This window comes from Cydia splendana, chromosome 23, assembly GCF_910591565.1.
Source record: "Cydia splendana chromosome 23, ilCydSple1.2, whole genome shotgun sequence".
NCBI classification, from domain to species: domain Eukaryota; kingdom Metazoa; phylum Arthropoda; class Insecta; order Lepidoptera; family Tortricidae; genus Cydia; species Cydia splendana.
Genome location: NC_085982.1, coordinates 11,792,179 through 11,810,179, shown reverse-complemented (window position 1 = coordinate 11,810,179; position 18,001 = coordinate 11,792,179). Strand labels below are relative to the sequence as shown.

At 40.2% G+C, this 18,001-nt stretch overlaps 2 long non-coding RNA genes across 4 annotated transcripts; one reads left to right on the top strand and one right to left on the bottom strand.

Moving 5' to 3' along the window:
* Nucleotides 1-15: 15 nt before the first annotated feature.
* On the bottom strand, nt 16-12,009 carry LOC134801920 (uncharacterized). 3 transcript variants are annotated; one of them, XR_010145749.1, is made up of 3 exons: nt 11,846-12,009; nt 10,608-10,788; nt 16-41 (listed from the first exon to the last, which is right to left on the bottom strand). It is a non-coding gene; the product is annotated as an uncharacterized LOC134801920 (long non-coding RNA). The 3 variants fall into 3 exon arrangements; XR_010145750.1 differs by having other exon boundaries at nt 10,608-10,794; nt 11,861-12,009; XR_010145751.1 differs by having other exon boundaries at nt 11,861-12,009.
* A 3,394-nt stretch (nt 12,010-15,403) lies between these two features.
* Nucleotides 15,404-16,969, top strand: LOC134801972 (uncharacterized). The gene is made up of 2 exons (XR_010145778.1): nt 15,404-15,888; nt 16,699-16,969. It is a non-coding gene; the product is annotated as an uncharacterized LOC134801972 (long non-coding RNA).
* Nucleotides 16,970-18,001: the final 1,032 nt, after the last annotated feature.

Here is an 18,001-nt window from a genome sequence, read left to right as displayed (position 1 = left end):
CGCTCATCGTTCTTTGTGAAACCAGTGCCAGTCCATTGAACCTTAAAAAATAATATATTATATTTACATTTATAACAGGAGGTACTATAAATATACCAATTATTTTACACTACTGAAAACTGCAACTAAAACGTTCGATATGTTTCGGAAATGTTTGGGCACAGTCATTTATAAGGTCAAACATGCCTCCCATCACCCATCCAATTAAATGAAATGTTCCGTATGGTGTATGTATAACTGTATACAGGTGTATAAAGACGGGCCAATAACAACTGCTTTGTAGGTATCTATTGTTTTATTTTTGAAGATTCTCTACCTAAACCTACGTAAAATTGACACCAACTACGCCATTTTTGGTACTAGCATCCCGCCCCGGCTCCGCACGGGTTACAATACCTTAACAAATCATACACCTACATTTTCCTCAAGAATCACTCCGTTGATAGGTGAAAACCGCATGAAAATTCGATCCGTAGTTTTTGGGTCTATCGCGAACAGACACACAAACAGACGCGGCGGGGGACTTTGTTTTATAAGGTGGAGTGATTATATACTCGCTGTGGCCAAGGCTTTGCCCGTGTGGAATTTGGTCAATGTCTCTTCCTTCGTCTCTCCCCACCCGGGAGGATATAAATAATAAATAATTAAAAGCCTAAGCCCAAACACCTATTAAATACTTGGCATGGACAAGTTACATTCTGGTCTTCATGAAAAAGTTCCATTCACCAAATAGCACTGTTTAAATGCAAATGTAAATAAGTTTTTGGCAAAAATTTCATTTTTGGTACAAGCTTTTATCGCTGACTGTACTTTTCTTACGATAGACAACTAATACTCATCGAGACAATTCTAAAACCCCTACACACACACAATTAGGTTGCTTTGTTTCATCACAGAGTTCCTATGGCCACCTGCTGTCTCCATCATCAGATCAGTTCGACAGTACCATAATATTATTGTATTGTCATCAGAACTACATACAGCTGCCAATTTTCATGACGCTACGATCCTTGGAAGATGGTTAAATTAGTTACCTTAGATTCCATTACATAGTTAGTTACATACAGGTCGACCTAATAAAAGCTTTAAAAAAAAATACTATCATCATTCAGGCCTTTAACATCTTGACAGATGATTTATGCAGCGTCTGTAAGCGAGGAACAACGTCTCTCGTGGCTGTATAAGCCAATGCGGGACCGGCATTTGCGACCGCATTTGTGGCAGTTGAAGCTGGGAGCCATGTCGGCATCATCAGGTGGATTGTGCCTCTTTACGCGTTTTCGGGAAATGTTTCATGAAACCATGCTTTGTCGTGGAAAAAATATACTATAAGTACCTGTATATAAAAGATTTGAAAATCTTTGGACATATCTACTGTACAGTAAATAATAATCGTATTTACTTTATTCCTCTTCAACTCGATACCTCCACCCTTTCCCGAGATAAAGGGTCTTGACATACAGACGGACGGACGGACAGACGGACGGATGGACAGACGGAAAGACAGATAGACACACGGACGGACGGACTCACAGACGGACAGACGGATAGACGGACAGACGGACGGACGGAAAACGAATTGATCCTTAAAGAGTCCCGTTTTTTTCCTTTTGAGGTACCGGACCCTAAAAAATTACTTCTGCTTATCATAGCACTCTTCCTTTGGACATACTGTATACCTAGTAAATAATAATACTCGTATTTACTTTATTCCTCTTCAACTCGATACCTCCACCCGTTCCCGAGATCAAGGGTCTTGACAGACGGACGGACGGACGGACGGACGGATACACGGATAGACGGACGGATTCACAGACGGATAGACGGACAGACGGATAGACCCACCGACAGGCGGACGGACAACGAAGTGATACCTAAAGGGTCCCGTTTTTTCATATCTGTAGTTAATGCAAATGCTCTATTTGTCAAAGTAAATAAAATCTCTTCACACGATCAGGGTTTTGGGCATGTTTTGGGGGACAAAAACATGGAAATAACTTGGGTGCGCATGTTTCGGATAGATAACGAAATCCTAAAATACAGGCGGATAACACAAACAACCTACACGATATTATACTTAAGCAAATACCTTAATTAGTACATTTTATGTTGTTATGTTACTCTTGCGTAGGTATTTATTCATACTTTAGTAGCTTTCTATAAATAAGATCACTATTTTTTCTCTTGACATGTTTATTTTACTATTCGAAAAACATGACAGCGTCAAATATTTAAAAGTCGAAAAAAGTATATAATTACGTAAAAAGGCTTAAGATAATTAAGAAAAAACCGGACAAGTGCGAGTCGGACTCGCCCGTACGATGTTCCGTACTTTTTAGTATTTCTTGTTATAGCGGCAACAGAAATACATCATCTGGGAAAATTTCAACTGCCTAGCTATCACGGTTCATGAGGTACAGCCTGGTGACAGACGGGCGGACGGACGGACAGCGGAGTCTTAGTAATAGGGTCCCGTTTTTACCCTTTGGGTACGGAACCCTAAAAAAAGTAAAACCGACTTCAAGCCTTCATCAGCAGTTCCACTTTATCAAATGGCACTTTGTAACTGTAAATGCTTAGTTATTTAGTTGATGAAAATACAAAACTCGCTGTATGTATGCTTATAAGGTTTGAGGAGTTCCCTCAATCCCTCATGGAACCTATCATCAGACTAAACCTTGATAAAAATGTTCTTTATAAATCTTACGGGCTTAGTAAACTTAACCAAGAGTACAAATCGCCAAAGTGAACTATGCATCGTTAAAGAGTTCCGTTTTAATCATCGTCAGCAGTTCCATTTCGTTAATTGTCACTTTAACTGATATAAATAAAAACTGAATGTAAATACCTACTTGCTTTATTGATGAAAACACAAAAAACGCTATATGTACTTATGCCTATAAGATTCGAAGAGTTCCGTGGATTCCTCATGGATCCCATCATCAGAACTGGGATAAAAACGGGACCAACTTGGAACTATGTATATACTTCCAAACTAAAAACTAATTTTCCAAATCGGTTCACCACCACCAACCGGTTGAACTTGTAACCTAAGTAGAGGTTTACAAAATTAAATATACTTAAGGTCACTGTGGGCAAGACCGGCATACTTTTTTTTCACTTTGGAGTGATCTAGTTCCGTTAATTATTAACCTACATTAACGCTTGTAATCGCATACGATGAAGAATTTAATAACTAGAAGTTCGCCCCGAACTGAGAACTCGCGGTTAACCAAAAATTATATAGCGATTGACTTTATTGCACCTACTTAGGTACTCGTATAGTGACATAAAATAATAGAAAATAAATGAGGGCGCCAGTTTCTACGTAACTGTCACATTTTTGACGTAAAATGCTTACACATGGCAACAATTTAGTATGGACATTTTTGAGTTCCATTTTATTTAATTTCTACTATTTTATGTCGCACTATAGGCGGCAACTGACAGATTTAAGCAAAGAGTAGTATGTATAATATAGTTGGTCAAGCAGATCTTGTCAGTAGAAAAAGGCGGCAAATTTGAAAAATGTAGGCGCGATGGGATATCGTCCGATACAAAATTTGAATTTCACGCCTTTTTCCACTGACAAGATTTGCTTGACTATCTATATATAGAACAAAATTTGAAAAATGTAGGCGCGAAGGGATATCGTCTGATACAAAATTTGAATTTCACGCCTTTTTCTACTGACAAGATTTGCTTGACCATCTATATACAGGGTGACCTTAGCCATTGGACAAACCCTGATATCCCACGTAGGGTTACTTCGCAGAAATGCTCTAACGGTTATTATTATTTTAATTAAAAAAAATAAATTATCATACAAAAGTTATTAACAATAATCGACAACAAAAAGAAACATACTGTATTAATCATTGGCAGTGCTTTTGGCATTTTTTTTGAAAATGTGCGACAATGATGACATTTGTCAAAAGTCAGAATCTTATTAATGTCATAAATAAAAAAGATAATCAAAACGGTCCAAGAAGGTTTTATACTATTTATTACCTCAGGAGCTATTGACACAGAGGTTGCTCCAAAGTAAAAAAAAATTAATTTGTTAATTTATTCGTAACCGCTACACCGATTGTTATGATACTTTGTATACTGGTTCTAAATACCCTGATGCATATGTACATTTCGGCTTTGTCCAATGGCTAGGGACACCCTGTATAGGACAAAGAGAACTTCTCGTGGAACTTTTTTGCATCAATTTTGAAGCGCCATCTGTAATTCTTAACCAGAAACATCAACGTCAATATCAGGGGTGAAGGGGCATAAATAGCGTCTAAGGACCTATGTTGCGAACGTAAAAAACTTCGACTTTGAAGAAAGGCTTCAGGATATTTATTAATACACGAAAACAGATTCATCATCATCATTTCAGCCTATATACGTCCCACTGCTGGGCACAGGCCTCCTCTCATGCGCGAGAGGGCTTGGGCTATAGTCCCCACGCTAGCCCAATGCGGATTGGGGACTTCACATACACCTTTGAAAGTCTTCGCAGATGTATGCAGGTTTCCTCACGATGTTTTCCTTCACCGAAAAGCTAGTGGTAAATATCAAATGATATTTCGTACATAAGTTCCGAAAAACTCATTGGTACGAGCCAGGATTTGAACCCGCGACCTCCGGATTGAAAGTCGGACGTCATATCCACTCGGCTACCACCGCTTATAACAGATTAGGTACTTTTAACTTGACTGTTGATGTAAATAAAGTACCTATCATACACGGCTGGAATAACACACAATTGACCACAAAACACAATTGAACGCAGCACAGGTTGTGAATCTACCCGCCCTGATTTTTTCTGAATTTTCTGATAATAAAGTTCTCAGCAACTGTGATGGCGTATGAAAACTTTGTTTCTTTTAACATTGTAAAACTGAAAGTATTTTTATTTATATGAATTATGTCGTAGTACAGACTATAAATACGGTGTTATAATATTTTGAGTTTTATTCGACAAAGTTGTTTTTTTGTGACAATTGCCTCCATGGCAAGTATGGCAACGCGATAAATAATCTGTTCTATCAGATGTTTATTTGTTTGTTTCATGCCCTGGATACAAGACTTTTAAGACGTTCTGACGAAATAAAGTGAAGCCATATTAACAAAAAAAAGTTTAGCGTTAAGTAATATAGATGGCGCTATTTTTTCGAATAAAGGGCTTTGTATACGGCTGTCCCTCCCCTGGACTTAAGTCACCACCATAGAGATAAAAATAAACTGTATCTGTGCTAACCTGAAACATTTCCTGTCAAATGTCAAATACTTATGTTTATTTTATTTTTATCTTGCTAATTATTCCAAAATGGTAAATTTAAAAACGATATTATAAAAGTGTAAACCAAGCACTTTCATTTGATACCAAACTCGACCATGTTTCTTGCAATTAAAATTACCAGAATAGCAAGACCTCTTACAAACAGCTTTTTGGCCTTCTAAGCTCTTCTAGCTCAATAACCCCTTGATCGGGCCTGCTCATAATTTAATGACTAAAATATAATGCCGTCGACTACACGTTTACCTAATTTCATTTAAATTAGAACAAATTTACTTAAGTTATTGAGTATCAAACTATCTTCTGCCAGTTCAGCTTAAAAACATCGAAATGCCAGGACGTGCCCCTAGCCAGCCGCGTGTTCAAAGTCGAATGTAAGTACTTCGCTTCGCTTCGCTCGCTCGTTCGATTAATAGTTTAGCTTTAGTGACAGATCATTTCAAACACAAATTAAGCAAAAACAATAGTTTTTTTTTATTTGGCGAGTAGACGGACTTCCCGTGCAGTTTAAGGGAAGTCCGTCTAGTAATGATATCAGCCAATCTATGGGTGCGTATATTATGTTCGTAGTCAAATTCCTAAAAGGAACGAATCAAGACAATGAAAAGTGTACTTTAAACTTGTTAATATGGGGTGTAGATTAGAAATAAACACCATTTTTCTAATACAAAGGCAAGTCGCCCATATACTACGAAAATGGGGTGGTAAACTTTTTTTGGCAAATAATTACACGTAGGTAATTATTTTTTTGATTTCCGAAATAAAGGATCAATAGTCATTTAAACTGAATTTCAATCGTTTCTTTTAATTTACTGAGATCAAAATTTAATAAAGTACCTAACACCATGCGAAAAGGATTCAGGCATCAACTCGTCACACCAAAATTTTGTTATAACCTGTCACACCGCCAAAAGCGAAATTATTTGTTTCAATTCGTCACAAGTAAATTGAGTTCTCAAAAAAAAGTCACATCATCAGCATCATCACAAAAACGTCAGCGTCAGTCATTAAGTCACATCATAGTTTTGTAGCTATTGGTCATACGGCAAATCTGTTCCTATTCGTCATCCCGTCAAACAGTTCTAACTGGTCACAAGCAGGACTGAAAGGCCGTCGTGCGCAGTGATCGATTCTAACCTATGCCTAACCAGGCCTATGTTTCAACCCTCCCCAATTTATCGATATCGATAAAATACGCAAGCATGTAGCATACTACACTATTTAAGTCTGTTACAGGGCTCGGAAACCGTTCTCAACGCTCAAACCGGTTTCGTTCATTTGCCCGGGAACGAAATGGATTTCGTTTCCGTTTGCGGTTACCGGTTGAAGAACTGTTCTTTTGAAATAACGGTTTACACCAATTACGTTCTCGTTTCGTTCTTGAGGAACGAAATAAACCGGTTAAATTGAAAACGTCGCAGCAAGATAAAATGAGTATTATTATTTGTAACCGGCAGAATATCAGTGCTTTCCTCGAAAAAGCGAAGCGTATCGCTGCGTAGGAATCCTTTTGCGTCCTGCAGTACGCTGTGTGCGCCGAAATATGTGTTTTTTGTTTATTGTTTTTTTATTACTTTTCTACTTATTAATTAATTAGTGCATGTTTGTTACATGTTTTTCCTGTTTGTTAATAAATAATAGTTTCAGATGTTTTATTTTATAATTTTATTTAATAATTTTTTTTATAGCAGCTTTAGAATGATTATAGAAGAAGGTATTATTAATTATTTTTATTATTGATTAAAATCAACCAATTATTTATTTATACAAGAAAACTAATCAGTTTCATATTTGCCACCATCAATTAGCCCATCTGCTTGAAAATTAAAAAAAAAACCGGCCAAGTGCGAGTCAGACTCGCGTTGCAAGGGTTCCGTTCGTACATTAGAAATGTAACATTACACAATTTTTAACAATGTATTTTTTATGTGAAACGTGAGTGAAAAACCCGTAGGGTCGGATCAAAAACGAAGTAATTAAGTCCGACTCACGCTGGACTGCACATTTCTAATAGATTTTCCTGTCATCTAATAGGTAAAGAACTATTTTATGAATTTTTTTCAAAAGTTTAGACCCAGTAGTGTCGGAGATAAAGGGAGGAATGGTCATTTTTGCCTATTTACTTGAATAACTTCTAAAATGTTTATCCTAAAATTATAAAAAAAATATATTTGGATTCTCACAACTTTTATTTGATACATTACATACACGATTTAGTTTGAACTTTTTTATTTTTAAATTTTCTCATTGACCCCCTAAAAGTGGCCCCCATGTTTAGTTAAGGTATCATAGTGGTTATCCGGGTCAAGGTCCGGGTCCGAGTCCGAGTCCGAGTCCGGGTCCGAGTCCGGGTCTGAGTCCGAGTCCGAGGCCGGGTCCGAGTCCGGGTCCGAGTCCGGGTCCGAGTCCAAGTCCGGGTTCAAGTCCGGGTTCGAGTGCGGTTCCGACTCCGAGTCCGAGTCATGGTCCGGTTCCGAGTCCGGGTCCGAGTCCGAGTCCGGGTCCGAGTCCGGGTCCGAGTCCGAGTCCGGGTCCGAGTTCGGGTCCGAGTCCGGGTCCGAGTCCGGTTCCGAGCTCGGGTCTGAGTCCTAGTCCGAGGCCGGGTCTGAGTCCGGGTCCGAGTCCGGGTCCGAGTCCAAGTCCGGGTTCAAGTCCGGGTCCGAGTGCGGTTCCGACTCCGAGTCCGAGTCATGGTCCGGTTCCGAGTCCGGGTCCGAGTTCGGTTCCGAGTCCGGGTTCGTGTCCGGGTCCGAGTCCGGGTCCGAGTTCGGTTCCGAGTCCGAGTCCGGGTCCGAGTCCGGGTCCGAGTCCGAGTCCGGGTCCGAGTTCGGGTCCGAGTCCGGGTCCGAGTCCGGTTCCGAGCTCGGGTCTGAGTCCGAGTCCGAGGCCGGGTCCGAGTCCGGGTCCGAGTCCAAGTCCGGGTTCAAGTCCGGGTCCGAGTGCGGTTCCGACTCCGAGTCCGAGTCATGGTCCGGTTCCGAGTCCGGGTCCGGGTCCGTGTCCGGGTCCGAGTCCGGGTCCGAGTTCGGGTCCGAGTCCGGGTCCGAGTCCGGGGTCCGAGTCCGGGGTCCGAGTCCGGGTCCGAATCCGGGTCCGAGTCCAGGTCCGGGTCCAGGTCCGAACCGGATCCGGGTATGAGTCCGGTTATGGTTTCGCGTCCGGGTCGCAGTCCAAGTCAAAATCGAAATTCGAAATCACCAAACGTGAACTATGCGTCGTTAAAGAGTTCTGTTCTAGTCATCATCAGCAGTTCCACTTCATCAAATGCGACAGTTTTTAATGAAAATGCTTGATTTTCTGATGTAAATACAAAAATCTCTATACGCATGCCTTTAAGATTTGAAGAGTTCCCTCGATTCCTCATGGATCCCGTCATCAGAACTCGAGCTTGACAAAAATGTGGCTTAAAAACTTAACTTGCTTAACAAACATAACGAAGACGACAAATCGCCAAACGTGAACTATGCGTCGTTGAAGAGTTCCGTTCTGATCATCATCAGCAGTTCCACTTCATCAAATGTCACTTTTTTGGATGTATATGCTTATTTTGTTGATAAAAACCCAAAAATCACTATATGTATGCCCTTAAGATTTGAGGAGTTCCCTCGATTCCTCATGGATCCTATCATCAGAACTGGGTTTTGACAAAAACGGGACCAATCTGTATGCATATACGTACAATCATAAAATAATTTTCAAAATCGGTCCAGTAATTAAGTAATGACGGAGATATGGAGTAACAAACATAAAAAAAAACATACAATCGAATTGATAACCTCCTCCTTTGGGATTTGGAACTCGGTTAAAAAGGATTAACAAAATTCAAAATGAATATCTATAGACAATAAATAATTTGCACGCCAGCGTGTCAGCATTGTTTGCTTAATTACGTCCACCAACATTTCATATTCTTTTTAATTTGCATACAAAATGCAAGGAGGAGAGGAGGAGAAGCTGATAATACAATTCAGAGCGTTATATCCTTTCAGACTAGGATTATCAAAAAATGTGTACCCACTTATTTTACTCACAGTTGTCAGAATCGAAATTATCGGTCTCTTCTTCATTGAAAAATGGTTGACTGTCCGGAATATATTTACAACTTTGTGAATCCATTTTAAATGTAACAAAACACCACCAACACCAACAGTCAAAACTCACACGCCCAAAAAGTATAAATAAGAAAAACTGGGCAAGTGCGAGTCGGACTCGCGCACCAAGGGTTCCGTACCATAATGCAAAAAAAAATAAATAAAAAAAAATGCAAAAAAAAACGGTCACCCATTCAAGTACTGACCACGCCCGACGTTGCTTAACTTTGGTCAAAAATCACGTTTGTTGTATGGGAGCCCCATTTAAATCTTTATTTTATTCTGTTTTTAGTATTTGTTGTTATAGCGGCAACAGAAATACATCATCTGTGAAAATTTCAACTGTCTAGCTATCACGGTTCGTGAGATACAGCCTGGTGACAGACAGACGGACGGACGGACGGACGGACGGACGGACGGTCGGACGGACGGACGGACAGCGAAGTCTTAGTAATAGTTTTACCCTTTGGGTACGGAACCCTAAAAATAAACAATTCAGTCAGCAAGCAGCACCGTCAAGTCAACATCGAGATCGAGTACTTAGAGCGGGTAGCCGGATAATGTATTAATATTGTAGACGGCTGAGATTAACCGGTATTATATCGATCCTCGAAAACGAAAACATTTGGTTCTCTCAACTAACCGGTTAGAAGAGAGAACTAAATTTTAAAGTTCGCGTTCCATCAATTAACCGGTTTATTAATGAACGAAATAATATAACGGTTTATGAACGATATTAACCGGTATATCAATACCGGTTCCGAGCCCTGGACTCTGTTATGTTGGTACTATTGTTCTTTGACAGTTCTTTGTCGTACATGTTGGTATGGTTGGAGAACCAAACTCACACACAGACTGACAAAAACTGATTCCAGTCGCTAGTATGGAAGTCCCGTCTCTTAAAACGTAGTGATTAGGTATCTCTTTGATGTTGACGGGCTTGCCTTGTAGACGGACTTGCCCACAGTGACCTTCCCTTCATTATCTTATAGTTTTGAGTAAAATTGCTGTGACATATTATGGACAGACAGACAGATGCATGACGAAACTGTTAGTGTTCCGTTTTTGCCATTATTGCTACGGAACCCTAAACTTACAGTGCTTAGTAAATTTCAACTACCTATTATCGACAAACAAAATATTTTTCCCAATAAGTATGTACTTTATTTTTTGTAACTGTTAGACAATTCGTGTAATGAGCTTAATAGTTAATATTTACTTACTCTTTTTTTTTACTTTGAGAGCGCACCACCGACATTCTTAGTGGTGAACGTATTCGCTGTGGCCGAAAACGTGTTTGTAGATGATTGATTATCTTAAATCGCTACTTTAAAATTTTGTTACATTCCCACAGCCATCGGAAATTTCTTCTCTTTTATTTAAACTTTAGATTTTCACGCGTTCCTGAAACTGAAAAAATCTGTACACATGAACACTGAAGAACGTGGGATTGATGGAAGAAAATAATGCCAAAACCTGACAAACTGAAATCTAAATTTGTACAATGTAGCAAAATGCATTGGGCACTACAGTTTGTTGATGGCTAACTACCTATATTCCATAATATAAATATCCAGAGAGGAAAATGGGGACTACGTTTGTATGGAGAACCGGTCATCCCCTTTCCTCTTAATAACTTAATATGCTTCGGCACATGATTACACATATTTATATATGTAGGTACGTGCATTGTATTTCCATATCTTCCAAGCGGAAAGCCAGACGGTGCTTGCTGGATATTGGTTTCTGAAATCTTCGAAAGAGTCTTGGGTCATATGGAAATAAAGCTCATTGTATAATATTCTCCTTTTTCTGAACGTGTCCACCAAAGTGGATGTTCGTCCCATTACCTAGAGCATTACCAGAAGCATATAGGTATAAAGGCCAGCGCAAACCGGCGGAGCGCAGCGCAGATCACCGAGGAGGATTTACGCCGCGCAGCGCTCACCAGCGAGGTGAAATCCCCCGCGATATCGCGAGCGCGCACACCGCACAGCCCAAGCGCTGGCGGCCGGCGCACCAGAGAGCACTTCGGCGCAGGCCGGGAAATGCCGCGGCATGCCGCCGCGTGTACTCTATCACAAGGGATTAGTGACTAGTATGCACGAGTTCTCCCCCGTCGTCCCGGCGCTACTCCGGCGCACGCCGCGGGAGGCCTCGGCGCATGCCGGGGGATGCCGCGGCATGCCGGCGCCTACCGCCGCGGTATCCTCTAACGTGCTCCTCGATGCCACGGAGTAACAATCCTCCGTGATGCTCCGAAGTCGGTCTCAAAGCATTTAAATTTATACCTGAAGGTAATTGAAATAGGGAAGAAAATACATTGATAATTTTAAAGTGATCTGCGCTGCGCTCCGCCGGTTTGCGCCTCTACGGGCCCCCAGGTTTCTACGGGCTCTGGTCGTGGTAGGTGCAGCATGCGTGGGCCAGGCAAGCCGAGTGAATTATGTACCTATTTTACCTTAACTTTGTTCACCTGTGTATCCTTTCCAAGATAATCATCTTTTTTAAGATGTAACCCGTATAATTGGTATATCATTTTAATTCTATAATAAATGATGCTTTACATATTCAGCATTTTTTTCTTGGATATTAAATTCTTTACTTCGATTGACGTGTTTATTATTTTCGTTACTATGACAGCGTTAATATTAAAAAAAAAAATTATAACGTGAAGGTTGAGTACGCAGGTGATAGTACAGTGACATTAGAACTCACACAAGCAAGAACCACCAACGACGATTTAAATGAATATCATAAACATTTAAATACTAACTTTTTGGCGTTTATCGTGCGTACTTCGTCTTTGCGGAAAAATTACCACAAACAATGGGCCTACCGTGAAACACAAAATTCCAAATTTTGTTAACTGCCTCTCTATCACTCTTGCATATCCGAGCGATAGAGTGTCAGATAAAGAAATTTCGATTTTCGGGTTTCGCCGCAAGCCCTCTGTAAACAAACCGCCTTGATCCATCAATGTTATATAGTTGGTCAAACCAATTTATCAGTCAGTAAGAACCGGGAAAACTATAGTCGTCCTTTTCTTTTGGATGCTAGTACTAGTGTAATGTGTAAGACAAAGATAGTATGATTGTCTCTGTATACGATTGAAATGAGACAGTCCTTTGAAAAAACTATATTTATTCGGAACATCTGTGAAAACTTGATTACTTATGTATGCAAATTTTCAGCTTCATTGAACATCCGGGAAGTGGGTCTTCAGGTTTGATTGTTACAAACAGACAACGGGACAGGTGAAAGTGAAACTACATAAAAACTTGTAAAAATGTGGCTTTTAGTTCAATTTAGTCCAATTTCTATTGGAATTTCTGATGAAAACGTCCTTATTGCACTTGAAGCATGTTAAAAATTGTCTGTGTAGTCTATGCCGTACATTAGGTGTCAAATATTTTGTATCTGTGGCTTTCTCTTTGATCGCTGCTCTCAGCCCATGCAGCCGTAAGATTGTGTCGTCCCCTTTTTACATTTATTTTATGTTTTACTCAGCCTATACAACTTTTACAAATATATTTTAATGTCTTCAATGATTTAAAAACTAGATATAGTGGTGTGTTAATTTGTTACGATTAATACAGACTCATATCATAACTTGGTGTTGCTCATTCGTAATCTCGGCTAGTCCCTCGTCTGCTTCCCGTGTGCTCCTTATATTCCTAACAGGTTCAGGGCCTAGGCACAAAAGCTGCAGAAAAGCTAAAAGGCGTTGAGATATTCCCAGATTACCCGAGTTACGACAATGGCGCAACCAGGGACGAGCACATGCAACATAACCTCAATGTCCACCTTAGAGAAACTGAAAGGCTTGGACAATTGGATCAATTGGAAATTCGCTGTGAAGATGGTGCTTACTCTTGATGGTTTATGGGGCTGCGTCGATGGCACAGACACGGACACTACCAAAGACGGACGGGCTTTAGCAAAAATTTGCCTGTCATGTGAGCCACACCTTTACCAAATCGTGCGGAATGCGACGACCGCTAAGGATGCGTGGAAGTCATTATCCGATACTTTCGAAGACAAAGGACTGTACAGGCGAGTACTTTTATTACGCAAATTACATAGAGTAGAATACGGTCACTTTGCGGGCATGTCGGATTACATCGAAGGTGTCCTTAAGCTCGTCACGCAGCTAGCCGATATCGGGAAGGTTATCGACGATGCAGAGACAGCTGAAATCCTGCTGTCGGGCTTGCCAGAAGAATTTAACATACTAGTGTCCAGCCTTGAGGCGGCTAACCTCAGCGGCACCTTATCAAGTGAGGTGGTCCGGACCAGACTACTTCAAGAAGATCACAGACGAAGCCAAAGTAACACTACAGACAACCTAGCCTTCATGGCTAATAGGAAGAAGAAAAGCAACAATAACTTATGTACTTACTGTCAGAAAAAGGGCCACTCCGCAAACCGCTGTTTTAAGAAGAAACGAGAAGAAGCCAGGAAAACTGGACAGGAACACACCATGTTTGCTTCTGCATACTCGGCAACACATTCTAATGAATATGTGCTCGACAGTGGAGCGTCCAGTCACATGGCTGGTGACTTGTCTCTTCTTCATGAAACTAAAAGCAAGAAATGTGTGATCACAGTAGCCAATGGACAGCAACTTAATAGTGAAGTTATTGGTAAGACTTTTATATCACCTGAATTGACTCTAAATAATGTGCTATATGTGCCTAATTTAGCGAAAAATTTAATGTCTGTCAGTGAAATTACAAAAAATGGTTATGTTGTAGTGTTTTCAAATAATTATTGCAATATCTATAGCCAGTGGCGTGCACTTCATAAAGGCAAAAAGGCACTGCCTACCCTACTATAATTCCGATGTCTATCCTCTTAAACTACTTAATTTAATTTATTCCTGATCGTACTATCAGTAATCGATATAACTTAAAACATTCTAAAAATTAATAAGCGCTCCATCTACCGGTTAAGCTTTGTCATCAAGTCATCATCTATAATAATTCTACGCGACGAAGTTTACACCACGCGGCACTAGCGCCGCTACGTGCCTTGCACGGCAAAGACAGAAAACATTTCCGTCTAAATCTTTCTATGTGTGCCTCCCCGTGAGTCGTCGTTACGCGGTTACAGTGTAGTGGACCTTCCTATAAGTACGAGCACACAATTATACAAGTAACGCACACATTTAGACGCAATAGGCAGTGTCTTTCGTACCAAACATAAACGAATGACGCCCGAAAGTTTCCGAATAGTTCCGATGTTTACGTGACTATTTTAAAAAGTAGCATTTGCTATGGTAATTTAGTGCAAAAACGAGACTATTTTTTTATTCGTTTACAGTATTTGGTTAAGTTTATTTACATTTTTTATTCGGTCGCCATTGTTTGTTTGTTTTGGTGAGTTTATGAGATAACAGTTAACAGTTGCCGGAAATTATAAAGTGCGATTAGTGAAAAATGGATAATTTTATCTGTGAAAGTTGTGGGTGTGGGTGTGGGTGTGTGTGTGTGCAAACTATTAAAAATGATGCGTTTTCGAAGCTTTCGTTTAGCCAAAAAAAGAAGTAATTGAAAAGACTTGACAACAAAATGAAAACCATCACGCAATTTTTTTGGTGAGTTAGTAGCTCTCATTTTTTAAGGTTCCGTACCCAAAGGGTAAAACGGGACTCTATTACTAAGACTCTGCTGTCCTTCCATCCGTCCGTCTGTCATCAGGCTGTATCTCACGAACCGTGATAGCTAGACAGTTGAAATTTTCACAGATGTATTTCTGTTGCCGCTATAACAACAAACACTAAAAACAGAATAAAATAAAGATTTAAGTGGGGCTCCCATACAACAAACGTGATTTTTGACCGAAGTTAAGCAACGTAGGGCGGGGTCAGTACTTGGATGGGTGACCGTTTTTTTTTTGCCTTTTTTTGCATTATGGTACGGAACCCTTCGTGCGCGAGTCCGACTCGCACTTGCCCGGTTTTCTGATATAATTTTGCCTACCCAGTCCCAAATCTCTGTGCACGCTACTGTCTATAGCTCTTGTCAAATCACAGGCAATAAGGTTTTAACTATTAATAAGCAAGATGGGCTCTATAAGTTGAAAGTGGATGAGCAAACTCGACCTGACCCCCAATTAGGCAACTCTATGTCCCTGCATAGGCAAGGATCCATGAGTGCCAATGCTGCTGACGCTGTGCCTTACTCTATTATGCATAAGCGTCTTGGTCATTTGAACCAGCAAGGTATGTCGGTATTAGGTGGAGGGAATAAGTGTAGTGTCGTATTTCAGGCTGAAGACGGCATTCCTGCACAGTGCATCGCCTGCCTTACCGGGAAGATGTGTGAAACATCGTTTCCGCGGTCAAGTGCGGGGCGTGCTGCTAACCTTCTGGACCTGGTGCATAGTGACATCGCCGGACCGGTTCATGTACCCAGCTGGGGCGGAGCTCGGTATTTGCTAACATTCACCGACGACAAGTCAAGACGCACCTTTGGCTATCTACTGAAGAACAAGTCTGAGGTGAGTTCTCATTTTGTAAATTTTAAAACTTTAGTTGAAAATCAAACTGGATTGCGTATTAAAGTATTACGTACTGACCAGGGTACTGAATATTGCAATAAAACTTTGTCCGATTACCTTAAAAAGGCAGGAATAATTCACCAAACTACTTGTCCTTATTCTCCTTCTCAAAATGGTGTCAGTGAGAGAGCAAATCGTACGATTTTTGAAAAAGCTCGAGCTATGTTACAGGATTCTCAGTTACCTGATCGCTACTGGGGCGAGGCTGTTATGACGGCCATTTATTTAAAAAATAGGTCGCCTACCAGTGCATTATCGGGTGGAATTCCTGAATGCGAATGGACTGGATCTGATAAGTTAGATCTTAGCCATTTACGCGTTTTTGGCTGTGTAGCATACTCTCATGTGCCTAATCAAAAGAGACGTAAGCTGGATGCAAAGGCAAAACAGCATATTTTTGTAGGATATGGTGAAACGTGCAAGGGATATCGCTTAATAGATCCAGTTAACCCTAAAAGGGTTATTTATTCTAGAAGTGTTGTGTTCCTTGAGGACAAATTTATAGGAAACAATCTATTGCATGCAAATGCTGAGCGAAAAGAGCAAATTTTATTATTTTTGATAATTTTATTAATGATAATTTTAAAAATGATAATAGAGGGAATAATACTTGCTGCAATAATATTTTAAACAATAACTGTGATATTAGTGTAGGTAATAATGATTGTGATAATAATCTTAACCCTCTAAACAGCCATGAGGATCATGTAAATTATAATTCACCTAATCAGGACTCTATAACTGTTTCAGAGGAGGCGGCAAGCACACCAGTGCAATCACCCCTGTCTGAGCTGTATCGCACAACTGAAGACGCCACTGAGGATAGCGGCGAGGCTGTGGTGCTGTCTAGCCCTGTCACCTCACCACTGCAACCCTCTGCATCTTCAGATTATGAGCCAATGTTGGCGGAAGTGGAAGAGTCTGCTGTTCCAACCAACTCTAGGCCAGTGCGGAGTACGCGAGGTATATTTCCTGAAAGGTATAATGATTTCCATATTGATTCTCTGATGGCTACAGCAAGTTCATCGCAAGAGCCACTTACTTTCCGCGACGCCATGAATTCAGCTGAAAAAGACGAGTGGTATGGTGCCATGGAGGTTGAGTTAGGCTCGATGGTCAAAAATAATGTGTGGGAGTTGGTAGATCGTCCAAAGAATGTTAACATTGTGAAAAACAAATGGGTTTTTAAGAAAAAATACGACTCCACAGGTAATTTAAATAGGTATAAAGCAAGACTTGTTGCATGTGGGTATAGTCAAAAAGAAGGAATAGATTACTCTGATACTTATTCGCCTGTGGTTAGGCATTCCACCCTAAGAATTTTATTTGCAATTGCAAATCAGTTGGATCTGTGCATGGACCATATTGACGTCACCACAGCTTTTCTAAATGGTGAGTTAACTGAAAAAATCTACATGGAGCAGCCAACTGGTTTCCAATCTAATAATAATAAGGTATGTTTGCTTAAAAAATGTATATATGGCTTGAAACAAGCAAGCCGGATGTGGAACATTAAAATACACACATTGCTTGCTAAAAACGGATTCTTGCAAAGTAAATGCGAACCATGTGTGTATGTTAAGAAAAATGAGACTGAGTACATAATTATAGCCTTATTTGTAGATGATTTTTATGTTTTTCACAATAATTGTATCGAGACAGTTACATCATTGCTAAAACAGCACTTTGAAATACGCCATCTTGGTACTTTAAAAAATTGTTTAGGCATGAATGTTACTAAGTACAATAATGTAACTGTTTTAGATCAGCATGATTATATTAAGAGGCTGCTTGAGCGCTACAACATGTCTGACTGTAAACCAGTGTCAACTCCATTACCTGTAAATTATAAATTAGAAAAGTCCAACAAGCATTTAGATGACAATGTTTATCAGTATAGGCAACTACTAGGCTCGCTTATGTTTTTGTCCGTTTGTACTCGCCCAGACATTTCATACGCGTGTAGCCAGTTAAGTCAATTCAGTACATGTTTTGATGAAAGCCATTGGCAGACTGCAAAGCGGGTATTAAGGTACTTAGCCGGTACTATCAA